The sequence below is a fragment of the Garra rufa genome, chromosome 6, assembly GCF_049309525.1.
Source record: "Garra rufa chromosome 6, GarRuf1.0, whole genome shotgun sequence".
Classification (NCBI taxonomy): domain Eukaryota; kingdom Metazoa; phylum Chordata; class Actinopteri; order Cypriniformes; family Cyprinidae; genus Garra; species Garra rufa.
In genome coordinates, this window is record NC_133366.1 from 12,241,750 (window position 1) to 12,254,743 (window position 12,994).

At 33.3% G+C, this 12,994-nt stretch overlaps 1 protein-coding gene across 1 annotated transcript in view; it reads left to right on the top strand.

Annotated features, from left to right (window-relative positions):
- Positions 1-12,994, top strand: part of sorcs1 (sortilin-related VPS10 domain containing receptor 1) — a 253,063-nt gene that overhangs the window by 134,231 nt on the left and 105,838 nt on the right. The gene's annotated exons all lie outside the window — the stretch shown is intronic.

Genomic DNA, 12,994 nt, shown 5'->3' on the forward strand with positions numbered 1-12,994 from the left:
CTGTTGGCTAATTTATCCTCTGGTAGTATTTACTAACCTCTCCCGCTTTTTATGAGATCAATGCATTTTAAAGATTCACTGACTACAGCATGCAATTTTCACTTGGAGACATAGTAGCAGTCAAAGGAAAACACACTCATATCATTAATATTGATAAGGCCGTATCTTTTTTTTTTTTCATGTTGAGAGCTAATGAATTATGAACTGGATGAAAAGAGATTCATAAATTGCTGGTGTTTTAATCAAAGGCATGACAAGAAGGCTTGTATTTATGGCTTGAGGCTTGGGAGTTTGCTTTGACGGTGTAAGCTATCTTTCTCTGTCCTCCTTTTTTAAACCTCCTTTTCTCCTCCTTTAGTCTTTTCTTTATCAAGAAGAGTCGTTTACTACTTAATTGTGGCTATTAGTCAATTAATTAGGACTGTAATGAAGATGGAACATGCCTCCAGTAGTTAACACTCAGATGTGCTAAGCTACATGCTAGTCATAAAGTTCTGTAAGCTGAAGTGTAAGAATTTGTGTACAGTATAGTCTTATCGGTAACACTTTACAATAAGGGTACATGAATAATCATGTACTAATGCCTAAATTAATACTTAATTCATCACCTACTAATGATTATTCAAGGAATTAACTAATTATGAACTAACAAAGGGCTATCCTTAACTACAACTGGAGTCATACGGATTCATGGATGAATAACGGCAGCCTTAACTACATGTTAGTACATGTTTGATAGTTAATGCATTAATTAACATTTATGGGTAAACTAAATTTTTAGGAAAGAATGAGAAATACTCTGACTTTGAAATTAATTTAAGTAATTTAAAACTATCATAATTTAGGCATTTGACATCTTCAGCTTTGTCTTAAACATTATTGGGTGTCAAAGGATTAGTTGATCCTCTTCATCAAGTGTAGAAAATACTAAATACACTAATGACTGATCTTTTCTGTTTTATGTTCTTCTCTTTCCCTTTAAACTCACCTATTGATTTATACACAGAATAATAAAATATAAAAACACAAAACCCACAAAGAACATTTGTAGAACAATTCCTAAAGAAATGCTCAAACTAGAAAGAGTTCACTCTCCATCCAGACAGAGCCGTGAAGATCCTGCACCTCCGCTCTCTGACTTCTTGAAAATCCACACGGCATCTTGGCACAGCATAACCAGGCTGATACTCACTGTGTTAGTACATGTGTATTTGATAGGAAGTATATCATAAATCATGAGCTGAGTTTAGTAAGTAGTTAAGAGTGAATTCATTATGATTAGGCCCTCTCAAGTAAAGTCATGTCAAAATCAACCTTAACAAGCCATTAGTTAATGTTAGTGCATGGGTAGTTAAGAGTGAATTCATTATGATTGGGCCCTCTCAAGTAAAGTCATGTCAAAATCAACATAAACAAGCCATTAGTTAATGTTAGTGCATGGGTAGTTAACAGTGAATTCATTATGATTGGGCCCTCTCAAGTAAAGTCATGTCAAAATCAACCTTAACTAGCCATTAGTTAATGTTAGTGCATGGGTAGTAAATAATAGTTAGTAATGAAGTGACACATTAACAAATCATCAAATTACATACCAAATTCAAATTTTATTTGTCACATACACATACACAGTATCATATAAAGTGAAATGCTTTTACGACTGCTAATAACCTATACATTTTATAAGGAAGTTCCAGTATAGAATGAGAAATAAGATAATTAAACAAATTAGAATATAATAGGATTAACTTTAGTTGTAAAAAGAAATTTGCATCATGTACAAATATACAATAAAAAATAACCATAAAATATTAGGAATAGAATATAATAAATATATATAAAAAAATGGAATGTGCAGTTATGGGCAAGACAATGTGCAGATGTATAAATATTAAACATTAAACATGCAGTAAGAGTGTCCTCCTTGTTCATTTACACCACCAGTACAACTAACAATTTACATAATTTCACATAAATGGACTCGAAAGAAAGTCCAAACATAATGTTACCTCCAAAGACACACAGAAGGTCAAATATTTTATGTCCAGAAGCTCAAAACCATGCTGTTATTTAATGTGCCTAACTTTCCACACAAAAGAAATGCAGATGCAGATGCAAACATAACTTTGATTTGGTTTACAAAAGCAGACGACATTAATTAAATTAAAATGGCATTACCGAAACAAACCTTACGCACCGAGCGAGTGCCTAGAGTGCGCCACTAATGAGTGTCCCTACAGAAAAAACCTTACATACTGTAGTTCCGTTTATTTGAAATGGTTAAATTAATGATAATTGAAAGTATTGGCTAATGGTCTATTTTTCACATTTGGTTGAACATATCTGTCTAATTGATGGCACTAATACTTTCAACGAACAATAATTTAATAATTTCAAATAAAGGGGACTACAGTATGTAAGGTTTGTTTCAAGTGGGACACTAATTAGTGGCGTACTCTAGGCACTCGCTCAGCGCGTAAGGTTTGTTGTTTCGGTAATGTCGATTTTTTTTTTTTATCTGCTTTTGTAAACCGCATTAAAGTCATGTTTGCATCTGCGTTTTTGTATTATTTATTTATACACGGTAATTGAACGTTTTTGAGTTTCTGGAAGCTAAATATTTTACATTCTGTGTGTCTTTAGAAGTAACATTATGTTTGGATGCTTTCTTTTGAGTCCATGTATGTGAAATTATGTCAATGAAAAATAAAGTAACTAAAAAAAATTTAGTTTGTTGTACTGGTGGTATAAATGAACAGTGTGTCACAAGGAGGGTCAGAGACGTGCGGATCCATTCGCAGCATTTATTTAGAATCGTCAACAGGCCAGAATAATCACCAGAAAACAGGAACAACGTAGGTAATCCGGGAAACAGTTCAATAGACAGGCAATGGTCGCAATGGCAGGAAGCAGGAATCGTCAACGGGGTACACAGTCCAGAGTCATACACAGATAATCCAACACAGAGAGAAACGCTTAGAATAACGACCATATGGAACGATAAGACTTCGCAGAGTGGCAGTGTGTGTGTGAAGCTTAAATGCAGTCAGTGTGATGAGGTGCAGCTGTGAGCAGTAATCAGTAAAGTGGGAAACGAGGAGCAGCTGTGTGCAGTGATTGGTGCAGTGGCTTATGGGGATTGCAGTCCAGAATGTGTGTGCAAGAGTTCATGATGAGAAGACAGACCAGATACATGACACAGTGACACTCTTACAGCATGTTTAATGTTATGTAATTTGATGATTTGTTAATGTGTCATTGTGTCACTTCATCATTAATAACTTATTTACTACCCATGCACTAACATTAACTAATGGCTAGTTAAGGTTGATTTTGACATGACTTTACTTGAGAGGGCCCAATCATAATGAATTCACTCTTAACTACCCATGCACTAACATCAACTAATGGCTAGTTAAGGTTGATTTTGACATGACTTTACTTGAGAGGGCCTAATCATAATGAATTCACTCTTAACTACTTACTAAACTCAGCTCATGATTTATGATATACTTCCTATCAAATACACATGTACTAACACAGTGAGTATCAGCCTGGTTATGCTGTGCCAAGATGCCGTGTGGATTTTCAAGAAGTCAGAGAGCGGAGGTGCAGGATCTTCATGGCTCTGTCTGGATGGAGAGTGAACTCTTTCTAGTTTGAGCATTTCTTTAGGAATTGTTCTACAAATGTTCTTTGTGGGTTTTGTGTTTTTATATTTTATTATTCTGTGTATAAATCAATAGGTGAGTTTAAAGGGAAAGAGAAGAACATAAAACAGAAAAAGATCAGTCATTAGTGTATTTAGTATTTTCTACACTTGATGAAGAGGATCAACTAATCCTTTGACACCCAATAATGTTTAAGACAAAGCTGAAGATGTCAAATGCTCAAATTATGATAGCTTTAAATTACTTAAATTAATTTCAAAGTCAGAGTATTTCTCATTCTTTCCTAAAGATTTAGTTTACCCATAAATGTTAATTAATGCATTAACTATCAAACATGTACTAACATGTAGTTAAGGCTGCCGTTATTCATCCATGAATCCGTATGACTCCAGTTGTAGTTAAGGATAGCCCTTTGTTAGTTCATAATTAGTTAATTCCTTGAATAATCATTAGTAGGTGATGAATTAAGTATTAATTTAGGCATTAGTGCATGATTATTCATGTACCCTTATTGTAAAGTGTTACCATTTAATACTGACTTTGGAACTCACAACTGTGAGTTTATACACACAATTCTGACTTTACAACTCACAGTTGTGAGTTTATGTCTCAATTCTGAGAAAAGAAGTCAGAATTGCGACATTTAAACTTGCTATTGTGAGAAAAAAAATCTGAATTGTAAGTTTATATCTCACAATTGTGAGTTTATATCAAGCAATACTGACTTTGTAACTCGCAACTGTGAGTTTATATCACGCAATTCTGACTTTAGAACTAATAACTGCGAGTTTATATTAGAGGTCCACGATGTATCGGTTTTGCCATTAATCGGCACCAGTAGTTGATTGGCGGAACTATCGGTTATCGGCAAAAATCCTTGCCCATAGTTTTTCCGGGTTGTGTTCTTTGCTGAAGCAGCTCACACTCCGCTGTCATAGAGGTTAAGTCCAACACCAATGCTTAATGTCAGGATTGTTACCATATATTTGCATAGGTTTATTTCAAGCTGGTCATACTGTTAGCCAGCAAAGTTGCAGATTTAAAGACGTGACTTGAGAAAGCAAACTGTGTTCATTCAGCCGACAGAAATCCTGCTGCGCCACAGCGCGCCATTTATAGTTTTACATTTCATCACATCTGTCCCAAATCTTTGTTTATGTTCATGAAGACTTGACCCTGGGCTGGAAGATTGAGTATTGTGCATTTAAGCGAAACATTTGTATTTCTGTAGCTGTAATAAAGTCTGCATGCTTCATATAGAGCTATAATTTATGTTTGAGCCTTTTCTTCAGGCTGCTGAAGCATGGTAGTTACGCACTTTGTTTCACAATGCCAGTTTTCCTTATTCTTATTTGATTTTAATAACTGATCAACAAAAATATGTATTAAAAATTGAGATAAAAATGATACACAACGAAATTCGTTTAAGAAGGGATTTTCCACAAATAAAAACGTACGAAGTGGTCAAAAAATTGTGTCTAAACCTTTCCAATTCTCCAGGCGTATTGCCGTCCAATTCATACCACGTCCTTTATGACATTTACAAATTACACAAACTTCTTTCGTAATAAACAGATGGAGTTGAAACAAAACACAAACAAATAATATTTAAACAATGTAAAACAAAACAAAAAAAATCTTAAACGGCTACAACAATATAGATCGCTCTTTCTCTTTTCTTTTGATCTCTTCTTTAAACTAATATTTGCCGCTTTTTTTGTGCTTTTTTTTTATTTATTTTTTTATTAATTTACAAAGTATGGTTTAGTACTTTTTTAAAAATGGTAGAGCACTATTTTAGTTGCCTTTCAGTGTCTATTTTCAAAAACTATCGGTTAATTAATCGGTATCGGCCAGTGTGGTCCAAACCAATATCGGTCGACCTCTAGTTTATATAACAATTCTGAGAAAAAAGAGAATTATAAGTTTGTATAACGCAGTTCTGAGAACAGTTTATCCAAAACCCAGTGTGTTTTGTCACAATTTTGTTATGCAATATGAGGCATTTTCTAAATAAATATGCACAAATTGTATGTTTTCAGAACAGAAATCGAAAATAAGAAATGATAAATAAATAAATAAATAAATAACTGAAGTTGTAAGATATCCTATTATATTTTACAAGAAAATACTGTTTCAGTATTTCTTCTTCAAAATGTCATGTTTAATTTAATGTGTTGAATCATTTCTTTGTTATTTGTAAAAGTTACAGTTTCTGAGTGAAAATAGTTTCTGCAGCATGTTTTTTAGTGTGGGTTCAAAATTATTATTATTTTTCACCATGCATGTTGTTCAAGGATAAAATGCAAAATTGGGTATAGAATTTAAATTTACAGATACAAATAGATCAAATGATTATGTATTTTGGATGTATTTTGAACAAGTTACAGAGACAAAAAGCCAAAAATCTCAAAATTGATCAATCCTAAAAGAAAACTTAATATACTTTTAATAACTATAGTTTAACATAATATACTTAATATAAACTTAAATAGGCCATCTTGTTGGCAGAGACTATTAACACCCACACACAATCATGTGGTAGGGTTAGACAACATTGCAAAAGACATTAAAAAAAATTGATCCTCTGCTGATTTTGTAGGTTTGCCCACTGACAAAGTAATTATCAGTCTGTAATGTTAATAGTAGGTTTATTTTAACAGTAAGAAACAGAATAACAACAACAAAATCTAGAAAATCGCATTTAAAAAAAAAAGATAAATTGATTTGCATTTTAATGAGTGAAATAAGTATTTGATCCCCTATTAATCAGCAAGATTTCTGGCTTCTGCTCGTAATCTCAGCTTGTTACCTTTTTAAAAGACACCTGTCCACAGGAGCAATCAATCAATCTGATTCCAAAATCTTCACCATGGCCAAGACCAAAGAGCTGTCCAAGGATGTCAGGGACAAGATTGTAGACCTACATAAGGCTGGAATGGGCTACAAGACCATCGCCAAGCAGCTTGGTAAGAAGGTGACAACAGTTGATGCGATTATTTGCAAATGGAAAAAATCACAAAATAACTGTCAGTCTCCCTTGTGGAGTTGCAAAGATCATGAGAACAGTGAGGAATCAGTCCAGAACTATGAGGGCTTTACTGTCCCAAAGTGGCATCCATTTAATTGATTTTTATCAAAATTATAATTTACACTCAATACGTAATCTATCGCTCTTTGCACTTAGTGTAAATCACACATCACAAAAAAAAAAAAATGTCATTTTCAATTATCGTAAATAGAATTTATTGCTATTAGCAATTAGTTAAATAGCATCTATCGCTAATTATAACCAAAAAGTGTTTTTTTTTTTCTGTAGTGTCTTGCCTTAAACATGCCTGTTAAATTGTAATGCAGCCAATTAAGTTACATCGCTACTTTCAGTTAATTACTCCCCATCACTGCTGCTCAGTCTTGTTCACGTCACTATTCAGTTAAGACGCAGAAACTGTGGCAATCGTGGCACTCAATCATAATGTAATAATCTGGGGTGTTTTTCTAAAAGATCACTTTTGTTTTGCCTACAGTTGTGGGCGCTTATTTAGGGATTCATATTTCCCAGCAGTTCTGAACCGGCAGATTTAATTACATTGTGTCTAGATGGCATCTCTACCACCAACACACGCAGGCCCGGATTGGCTAATCGGGAGGACCGGGAGAATTCCCGGTGGGCCGGTCCGTTTTTTTGGCCGCGAGGGCCGGTGTCCCTAGCTGCCTGCACTCACAGCAGTCGCCAGGGGCGGACTGTCCATCGGGAGAATTTTTGGCCCGCTACCCTCCAATTTTTATTATTATTATTTAATATTGTTGTTGTTATTGTTTTTGTTGCCGGCCTAATGTACTAAAGTGGTTATTTCAGAATTAGCCATTCAATAATAAAACTCTAATAAATCATAAATCGGTTAGTTTTAACTGGCACGCGTTTCATCTCGCGCGCGCTCCGCGCATCCGCGCGTCCGCCAAAACGACGCGAGACTGAAGTAGAAGTGCCCAGGTGGAGCAGAGAGACAAATCTGTCCTGTTTAGGACCTAAAGTGCAGGTCAGTTACATCTGTAAACAGACTATTGTAGTTTTGTCTTCGTTTACTTAAGTATTGAACTGCTAACAAATGTTAATCTATAAAAAATATCGTTTTAAAACAGGTTTAGGGAGCTACCCTTATTAAAAATTAACTGTGGTTTTACAAAACATGTTTACTATAGTTATACAATGGTTTTGCTACACTATAGTTTCACCATGGTATAAAATTGTGATTATACTAATGGGAATCAATCCTAAAAAAAAAAAAAAAAAACATGGTTACAATGTTTACCATAGGCTCAATAATATCATGGTTAATTTTCCTTTGGGCCAAACATGACCCATGATAATGCAAAACATGTTTAGTTTTAAGATTTTTAAATAAAGATATATTCAAGATGTAGCTAATTTTTGTTTTAATTTTAACATTACGACAATAAAAAACACATGGTCCTAATGTAGTGGCCCTCTTTTTTTCTGTTGCCCTTTTCTCTATCAAATGTTTTAGTACTAATCATAAATTATATATAATTTTGAAATCTTAGAAGCTAAAGAACCATCCTGGTGGCTGTCTCCTCCCCCTTAGCAGCAATGTCAAGTGTCATTTTACAAAATCACAACTTTTTACAATCTTGACAAAAACATGTCTTTAAAAAGGTCTCAGTATTTCTGCAATAATCTGCTGATTGTCTTCTTTAAAAAAGACCAACCTTAGATCTGTACTGTATAGGTGGTTGTAAAGGTGGAGATGTGTTTATGACAAAAGTGACAGATACAAGAAAATTAGTTTAAAAAGTAAACACACATGAGAGACAGAGAGATTAAAAGAGATTAAAAGGCAAATTGGAAGTTCAAGAGATAGCATTTAATTATTTTACCCAGTTGATTTCAACTTTTCTTTATGTGATGATGAAAAATATTGTTGTCCAGGGTTTCAAATTTTGGTGTGGGATGGCCTGGATAAGTGTGAGATTTCCCGGCCTGAAATTTTGTCCCAGTCCACCCCTGGTTAACGTCAAGCTAGTTAGGAGCAGTGCAAAACAACGATGTCTGCAAATCACCGTTCATGTTTATGTATCAAACTTTTTCTTGTACGGTTGCTCTTCAGCAGCAGCAGCCTCTAGTCCAGTTTGCTGCTAACAGTGAAGAGCCAGGCCCCGTAACATTACCAAGCACCAGTCATGAGCCCAACACACTAGAATGGGCAGGTAGGACAGTGCAATACTTGTTCTATTCTTTATTTGTGTTTAAGGGCTGGATATCTGTGAACAATTTTGCACAGAATATATATTCAGATATTGCAGAGAAGGACATTGTGATGTTTAAAAGAATAGTGTTGGAGATTTACCCTTTAATGTTCTCATTTATGAAAAATATTTGAACTTATAAAGCAGCTGTTTATTTGAAAAAGACATGATAGTGTCATTAGAAAGTTTAATACATTTTATTTTAATCTTTATTTTATACATATAGCTTAATATATATTTGTATTTATTTGATATTTTTTCATTTCAAGGTTTGGATATTTATGAGCACTAATTCTAACAGAAAATAGATACTGATACTGTTAAACATTACATTGTGTTAACTGTTCAAATAAATCTTCACTGTGAAGCAACAATTAGGCTACTGTATTTGCACTGAATTGGAAATGACGTCATTTTAATATAGTCAGTCGTGAACTAAAGTGGGCCGGTCTAAGGCTTGAAACTCCAGGGCTGAAAAGGAGTCCCACTCCGGCCCTGAACACACGCACAAATGTCATCAGCATCTGCTGTATTGTTCATTCACTCTGAACAGCAAAGGATAATCATTTTCTTCAGTAAAGTAGCAAACTTGTACACCAGAGGGGGAGAGACGAACCCACAGGAGTTGTCCTTTCCTCGTGTTGCCTCTAAGTGCTTCATTTCCCAGCCAGTAATGAAGACAGAACCCAGGTTCACATTAATAGCTCCTCACACTTCCAGTGGCATTATAAAACCTGGTCTGGGTCGTAATTAAGGGCTATACTGTAAACATAATAACAGCTTTGGGGTCTAATAGAATAGTCAACATCCATTTTTCTGCTTTTACATTAACATGTAATGTGGGGCGGCTATATATATATATATATAAAACAAGCAGTGATTGTGTTTGAATGTGAATGGTGAATTAAAGCAGGGCTGGTCAATGCATCACATCACAAAGAGCCTTAATGAGAATAGTGTGGAGTGAATAGTAAAGCTTTATTAACCCATTAATGCTAGTGTTCTTGATGACGCACTGGAATGTATTCAACATAGGCAACACAGCAGTGAGTGATTATTCATTTAGGAATAAAGTATATTGTAATAGTATATATTTCTATTTTTTGCCATTTTCTTTTGACAGAACAGTAGAAAGTTGAGGGAGCATGTGTCAGCCTATACAATATGGCTCGGCTGACAGTTCGGCTGGATACTGATAATTATTCCATGTTGTAGTAATAAATTGAATACACTAAAAGTTCATTATTTTATTTTTATTTTATTTTATTTTTCTGTGATATGTTTTTCTAATAAATATAACCACTATTTAGACAATTATTTCATGTTATATTAATAAAAAGAATATACTAAAATTCATTATTTCATTTATTTTAATTTTTTTTCTGTGATGTGTTTTTCTACTAAATATAACAGTTATTTAGACAATTATTTCATATTATAGTAATAAATTGAATATACTCAAATTCATTAATTTATTATTATTTTTTTTCTGTGATGTGTTTTTCTAATAAATATAACAATTATTTAGACAATTATTTCATGTTATAGTCATAAACCGAATATGCTACAATTCATTATTTTATTTTTTATTGTATTTTTGTTCTGTGATGTGTTTTTCTAGTAAATATACCAATTATTTAGACAATAATTTAATGTTATAGTAATCAATTGAATATACTAAAATTCATTATTCTATACATATTGTATTTTATTTATTTTTATTTAATTTGTATATGATGTGTTTTTGTAAAAAATATTACAATTATTTCCTGTTATAGTAATAAATTTAATATATTAAAATTAATTATTTATGTATTTTATATTATTTTAATTCATTTTTCGTCTGATGATTTTTGTTTTTCTAATAAATATAACAAGTGTTTAGACAAAGGTATTTCAGTTAATTAACTTATGTAAATTTAAGTATAAATAAATTAAAATAAATTAAACTAAATTACTATAATAATTAAGCATCAACATATGGACATTTATTTCATTTTAAGAATCATTAAAGATAAATATGTACTGAAATTGTATTTGTAATTGTAAAAAGATGCAATTAAAAATATTCAACTGTTCAAAAGTTTGGCGGTATTTATTCAATCATTCATTCAAGATGCATGGAATTAATCAAAAGTGATTAAAAGTTTAAAATGTTGTAAAAGGTTTCTATTCCAAATAATTGCTGGTATTTTAAAATTAATTTAAAAAATCTGTATTACGCTTTCCACAAAAATATGAAGCAGCATACGTTTTTAACATTCAGAGAAATGTTTTGTTAGGACAAAATCAGCATATTAAAATGATTTCTGAAGAGTCATGTGACACTGGGAACTGAAGTAATGATGACAAACATTCAGCTTTGCCATCACAGAAGAAAAAAAATATATGTATAAAATATGTATTAATATGTAAGAAATAGTTATGTAAAATTATAATAAAATTTCACAATATTGCTATTTTTATTATATTTTTGACCAAATAAACTCAGCCTTACTTGAGCATAAGAGTTTCATTAAAAAAGTCATACCAACCCCATACTTTTGAACAGTAGTGCATATATAATTACATTTGCCTTAATTATTTGCTTGTCAGGATATTCAAATATGGTTTTAGCATATTTTAGAAAAAAAAAAAAAAAGCTAACTAAATATATTCTGGTTTGATAAAAATATCCAATGGATGTGATCCAAGTCTTTTAAATCTTTACTCTGCAAACCACAAAGTGTGACAGTGTCATAAATACAGAAATTACAACTTTAATTCGTTCAATATTAGTTTTTGTGGGTCTGGTTTGTGTACTCTCTCACTAACAGTCTCCCACCCAGAGCTGACCGCTTCTCTTCCAGGGTTTTGGCAGTGCCACCGTTTCATTTTCCTCTCGCCTGTCTACAATCTGCTGCGGTTGCACTTTCTGCTGCGCGCATTTACCTTTTCCCCGTGGCGCTCGCTGTTTAAAACTACCGCACGGTGGTTTGGCTCCTACCTCTCTAGTCTAATTATCCACCATCCTTTAATGATTTTCGAGAAATATTTTAGCCCAGAATGACAGTCGGTTTTACAGGGTGAATTAATTTTCTCCATCTCATTACACTCTGACTTCATATAATCTTTGCTATAGAACCGTATGAATTGCAAAACATAATTTTGCAGGGACACCTTCCCCCTGGAACAGATTTTGGCGCATTTTGGTATTTGTTGATGCCTCAAATTCAATTTGTCACACCCTGTAATACACTCCTAAAAGCCACTCAAATTTTCCACACTGAGAAATTTCTTTGTGAAACATATAATAAAATAAAATCATTCTCCCGTAGAGCACCGGCTATTTCAGGACAGAACATAATAGCAATTTCATCTCGAGTAAATTTCATATTCACTACAAAGCATTTCTGGCATTGCTCATTTTTCTCATTTAAATGTCTGCTTGGTTTTTCCCTCCCACCGCCATGAGCAAATTATCCACATGACATTTTGCCACCAAAACCACAAGCTCCACAACTGATTATTTATCCTCCAATAACATTCAGCCTCTTTTTGTTACACATTATTATATTTAACCCAGATTTAGACCGAGGCTCATCACTCGGATGCGAGTAAGACTCAAATCACTCATGGCTTAGAAAAACATTGTTTTTGATTGATGTGACTGTGTCTTAGCTGATAACTCAAGACCAGTCATTTCTTTACCGGCTAAGCTTCACTGGATTGAATGTGTGTGAAAAGCAATCCTATTAATCTCTGTCTTTACTGAAGGCAACTTCCATCTATACTGCATGCTAAATATACATGCATCATACTAGTAAACTGTCTACTTACAGTAAGTTTGATATCATAAAACAATGACATCTCTGTCAAAAAAAAAAAAAAGGTGTACTGGTAATTTTTCCCCAATGCAGTCATAATGAATGAGCCGCAAAGCACCATAAAATGCAAAAGAGTAATGTACATGACTAATGCACTATATTAATTTTTTTTCTATGAAAAATGTCTGCTATGTGCTGTGAATGGACTATTGAGTCATCCAACCAGTTCAGGCCAATTCGTGAGTGAATCAT